This window comes from Morus notabilis, unplaced genomic scaffold, assembly GCF_000414095.1.
Source record: "Morus notabilis unplaced genomic scaffold, ASM41409v2 Scaffold19, whole genome shotgun sequence".
In the NCBI taxonomy this organism is placed as follows: domain Eukaryota; kingdom Viridiplantae; phylum Streptophyta; class Magnoliopsida; order Rosales; family Moraceae; genus Morus; species Morus notabilis.
The window spans coordinates 427347-433829 of NW_010360880.1; positions in this window are offsets into that span (position 1 = coordinate 427347).

Here is a 6483-nt window from a genome sequence, read left to right on the forward strand (position 1 = left end):
AAAAGGCAGGAGGAAAAATTGTTTCTAACTTGCATAAAATAAGCACAATATCTTGGTTAGCTTTCTCTAAATCACTTTTTCGCAATGTCCTTGATCATATTAACTCGAAAAAATTACTTAATTCTGTTATTGCATCAACAATCTCTTTCTTCATGAATGGCCGTATCCCTATTGGCAATAATTGCTGCATTATGATGTGACAATCATGTGATTTTAGCCCAGTAATCTTATTCTTCCCTTCGATCACATTTTTCTTTAAATTTGAAGCAAATCCATCAGGAAACCTTACTAATTTTAAAAAATCACAAAACTTTTTACCGTCGTCTAGAGATAGTGTATAAGACGCTTGTGGTTTCATCCAATGATCACCGTCTTTGTACAAATGCAACTCCTTGCACACCCCCATGTGTTGTAGATCGATTCTCGCCTTGTCCGTATCCTTACTTTTTTCGTCAATGTCTAGAATTGTGCCCAATAAGTTGTCGCATACATTCTTCTCAATATGCATGACATCTAAGTTGTGACATAACGACAATGACTTCCAATAAGGCAACTCCTAAAAGATACTCTTCTTTGTCCAATTAACCTCACTTGCATGTCTTCTCCGCTTGTTACCACCATACTTTTCATGTTTACCGGGCAATTTAACTAACACATTTTCTAACTGAGCTAAGATTTGGTAAACAAATTTTTGAACCGATGGAGGTCGTTTCTCAACCTTACCATCAAACTTTTTATTCTTTCTCATCTCATGATTAATAGGAAGCCATTGCCGATGGCCAACAAAACAAGTCCTACTTATTATCCTCTTTGAAGGGGTTGCATCGTTGCAAGTTGGGCATGCTAAATAGCCCTGACCACTCCATCCAGATAAACTACTACGAGCAGGAAAATCATTAACTGTCATGAGCAACACAGCCCGCATCTGAAATGATGCATTCGAAACTGCATCACGTACAATTACTCCTTCATTCCACAAATCTTTTAGCTTATCCACAAGAGGCCTTAAAAAGACATCCATATCCTTTCCGGGTGCATTTGGGCCAAGAATCAACAATGTCAATATCTTATAAGGATCCTTAGTGCATAACCACAGAGGTAAATTGTAGGCTGTTAAAACCACCGGCCACATACTGTATGAGAGGCTCATGTTCCCGAAAGGATTGAAACCATCAGCGGCTAGCCCTAAGTGAACATTTCTCGGCTCACGTGAAAACTCAGGATACTTTTCATCTACCTCCTTCCATTCATTACCATCGACTGGATGACGCATTAAATCCTCATCATTTGAACACCCGCGCTGGTGCCACGTCATATCTTTAGCTATGTGACGAGAACCGTACAGACGCTTCAACCGATCTGTTAACGGGAAATAACATAGTACTTTCCATGACACTTGTTTAGTACCCTTTGTCTTTTTTTTCTTCCAACGAGATGTTTTACATACTGGACACGTTTGTAGATCAACATTCTCCTTTCAAAACAAATCACAATCGTACTTGCAGACATGAATTGTTTCGTAACCCAGTCCAAGTTTACTCATGAGCTTCTTCGACTCATAATGAGAAGAAGGTAACTTCTCATCCGGGAATGCATCTTTCAGTAGATTTAACAGAGCATCCATACACTCATTAGGCCACTTGTATAACACTTTTAAATGCATCATTAATCCTAGCAACATCTTGTAAGACTGCAAACATCTCATCTATTGGTTGATTAACTATTGGGTCGACACCTGACACCGTTTCTACTTCACCATGGTGAATCCATGTACTATACAATGGATCAAAACCAAATCGATGTATATGCACTCTTACAGTTTCTACTAGATGCATTTCATGGTTTCTACATTTTACACAAGGACAGCTGATATGGCCACTTGAAGTTTCATAATTTTTGGCGACCTCAATAAAAGCAGATAACCCATTCCAATATTGATCCGACAATCGGTTCCTCAAATAAATCCAACTTTTGTCAATCGGCATTTCAACTATACACAACAACAGACATAACAATTTATTAATGTGTTTAATTAATTTTAATTTTACTCTTTATTAACACAATTAAATTTTATTTATTAAAGTTTGTTAATGAACTTATTAAAATTCTCGTTTTCTAACTAAATTTCGGCAGCATAACGGCTTATTTTTCTTATGATATAAAAATCTAAACCTGCAGAAAACAACTTTAAAAGATTTCGGCACACCATAGTTGTAAGATGTGCCACCCAGAACAAGAATCACAAACATATTCTAAATTTCAACAATATAAGAAAATCGTAGTTCAAATATCAAAATCATAATCCCGAATTCATACAACCAAAACTACAACAATTTTAAACTAAAAGTACAATAAATATAAAAAACTTACAAAGTTCAAACCCAATAAACAGGGACTGAAAATAGCGGGATTACCTCGGAGGAACCGGGAAATAGCGACGAAGGTGAAAAATCAAACGCCTACATCAAATTGAAACATCGAACATAATTTTCAAACACCGAAATTAATATTTTATTAACATATAGAGTAACATATAGACACAATTCTTGATTAATCAATGCAAGTTTAAATTTTCACATTCTCTGAACCATAAAAAATGACTAAACTCGAACAAAATTCCCAATATTCAACTCCTAGAGCATTAAAATTATTGTAACTCAATCCAAGCACATACTCGATAAGCAAAACAAGAGCAATAAAATTTTCTCGGACGTGCACGATTCTTCTTCCATTTTCCATTTTCTTCTTCCATTTTCTCGGCAACCAAACGAAATTTACAAAAAGAAAAAAAGGAGAAAACCCAAACCTGTCAGACTATGTTAGCCTCTTCGAAGTCCTGGTGGGGCCGGGGCGGCGGTGGCCGGAGAGGGGAAGAAGAGAGAAGGGATCGGGAGAGAGAGAGAGAGAGAGAGAAGGGAAGAGAGAGAGAAGAGGGCTGGCGGTGGGGGCGACGGGAAGAGGAGGCAGAGAGAGAGAGATTTTGCAGGAGAGAGAGAGAAAACGTCGGGGGAAAATGAAGAAGAAGAAGATAGGGTATATTAAATCAGACTTATTTACGACGACAATGTCATCGCAAATAAATTTAAAATGATGTCGCAAATACGTCACATCTGGCAATTATTTACGACGACATTATGTCGTCGCAAATTATTTTTGAGTCGTCGTAAATAATCATTTTTTCCACGTTTAGTTTTTGGTGAAATCTTAAAAAGATTATTTGCGACGATAAAGAGAAAATGTCGTCGCCAAAAATGGACTACTTTAGCGGCAAAAATCCGCGCCATTAAAATTTGCGCTCCAAAATTATTTACGACGACATTTAAAGTATTAGCGACGACATGGTTATTTTATTTAACGGGGAGTAATTACAACGACATGTCGTCGCAAATATTATATTATTTGCGACGATAAATATCGTCGCCAATGGCCTTTATTGTTGTAGTGGTAGGTTGCTGGTAATGACAACTTAAGGTGACTTTGACAATACGCTACGAAGGCAAAAAAAAAAAAAAGAAAAAAAGAGGAAAAAAAAAAAACTTATAGTTAAGACTAACAAGCTCTAAATGCATAAGAAAGAAAAAAAAAAACAGTCCATACATTTTGTTACATATGTATATTACTATAATATATATATATATATATATATATATATATTTGATATGCATTGAAACTCTGAGACCCACTTTATTAAGAAGAATCAAATCGTTGATTTGTTTAATGCGTTTGAGCTCATAATTTTAATTATGTTAAGTATTTTTTTTATAAAAAAATGTAAATATCAAATGTTAAAATTAAAATTTATTAGTTTAAACGCTTCATGCTCTTAATGACGACGCGCATGCACATGTACTAAATCATTTGATATATTTATTACTACAACTTAATTAGTAATGTAAAAAAAATACAATTATTTTATAGCTACAAATATTTAATAGATTCTTAAAAAGTCTTAGGGTTGTTCTTTTGGAGTGTAATTTGAGTGTAGTTTTTGAGTTGAATTTGAGTTATAACTTGAGTTGAAGTTATAACTTGAATAAAATTGAGTGAAGTTGAATAAAGTTAAAACTTAAAAGAACGTGAATTTGAATAAAATTAAAACTTAAATTATCTTTTTTTGAGTTTTTTAAATAAAAGAACATGCCCTTAGAGTTCCGAAGAGCACGTAAGCATTATATGAGTCGAATCTTTATAAATTTCACGCCTTTTTATACTTTCTACATTTATTACTCATTGTTCTGCACATGAAAGATCTGTGGCGCGATGTAATTTAAGTTAACAAAATTTTACTATCAATAATAATAATGTGTGTGTGGCGAGATATGATTTAAATTGATGAATTTTTACCGTCAATAATAATAATAATGCGTGTATTACGTGAAAATCAATTAATTAGTGATCATTTAGGTCTGACGCGGTTGTTGATGATGATCCACGAATATAGATAATAGTACAATGCACATAAAACGTGGAAAGAGAAACTCTAAGGGTCCGTTTGGTTCCTAGATTCACTCCCTGATTCGAATCATGATTCGTGGTTCGCTACAGTATTTTTTCTCACAAAAAATACACGTAAATCGAAAATAGTTCAAATTACATGATTTGAATCCATGAACCAAACGGACCCTAAGTCGGACACGTTGAAGAAGTTATTGCAACTTGCAAGGGACTATAATTCAGTGTATTGTCCGGTGTGGCTCGCTTTCTTGTATTTTTCCGACGTACTGTATCATCTTTACATTAATTGTTCGTAAAAAGGCAAACATGTCCTTACGGCAACTTCAGAACTGCAAAAAGACATTACACTAAGGACCCGTTTAGTTCGTTGATTTGAGTTTTTAATTTGAGTTAAGATGTAATTTTATGTGAAAACTTTTTACTGTAACAAAAAAATTAGATGTGACTGTTTGTGAGAACTTTTTACTATAACAAAACTTGAATTCTAAACTCGAATTAGCGAAATAAACAGGGTCTAAATTTTGGTCCCTCGCAATAACTTCTCCAATTTTTTTTAATGATTATGTAATTTTTTCAACACCTTATATATACGGATTAATTATTAAAATTTTCATTAAATTATATTCTTATAACACTTTGTCACTCGATTTTTAAAATGTAACATTCGTTTCTCTAAACAATGAAATATTAACAAAAAAAATCATTTTTGTTAAATTTTTTACAAAAATTGACATTTAATTAATTATTTTAAGGATATTTTGATAATTTTATAGTTTGAACTTTAATTTGAATTTAAAACTACTTTAAATTTGGACTTTTAATTACGAAACATCTATTATTAGTTGAATGTAAGTTAAAAAATTTATGATTTTTATTTTTATTTTTATATGTAAATTAGACTAAAAAACTAGGGTGCATGGATAAAATAGTAATTGTACTTTAAATTATTTAACAACAACTGATATTTTTCTGAAATGTGTCAAAAACTGTTAAAAAATTAATGGATGGGGCATTTTTGTTAACGTTTCATTATCTAAGAAGAATGAATGTTACATTTTAAAGATCAGAGAGCAAAGTGTTTGTAGAGGTCAGATTCTACAATTAAATTTGTTTATAGGGCCAATAACCACTCTTGGGAGTCGATCGCGTTGGTGAGTCGATTCGGGTCGATTTGAGTTAATATATTGCTAGAACGAGAATGTAAAGTGTTAGAAAATAAATGGACATGTGAATTTATAGTGGTTCCCCTGATGATTCCAGGGCACATCCACTATAAGGTCTCGAGGGTTTCACTATGCAATGAAAATAGTACAATTATAATGCTTTTGTGAGAATTGGAGAAGGAGGAGGAGTGAGAGAGTTTAGAGAGAGTCTTAGCGTAATATGAGGAGTCTTCAATTTCTTGGCCGTGATCTCATTCCCTATTTATAGGCGATGGCCTTCTAGTTTCCTTTTCTCTTAGATAGGATAGTTTCTTTTTTCCTTCGGTTGACTTTGCCTTTTCCTATTTTCATATTGTCTTCTTGGGATATTTCATGTTTCTTATTGATTCGATTTGATCCTTTAATGTAGGATTTGGCTGAGAGAATCTTTGTGGCCTCTAATGAATCTCCTTCCTTAAATATCGGCGATGGTCTCTACACTCCTCCTATCGCCAATTTTCTTGGGACGTCTTGAGTCGATCTAATCTCCGGTTGATTTCAATCAATTCGAGTTAACATTTTTTCTGTAAATGTTGTCCACGTGTACGGTGATGATTGTGGTGATGATCCTGACCCTAACAGTGTTTCAAGAGCATAATACAAACGGAACTTTTGTAATTATATATATATATATATATATATATATATAATATACATAGAAGTGATAAAAGAACATCTTTCTCATTTGAGCATTAATCAACGGGAATATCTCTCTTCGCATCCAGACTATCGGTAATGGCTTTGCCGAATAAGGAAGTAATGAAGGTGCTCGAGCAATGCAATGTCTCTCCACCATCAGGCTCAGTCCCCACAACCTCTCTTCCGA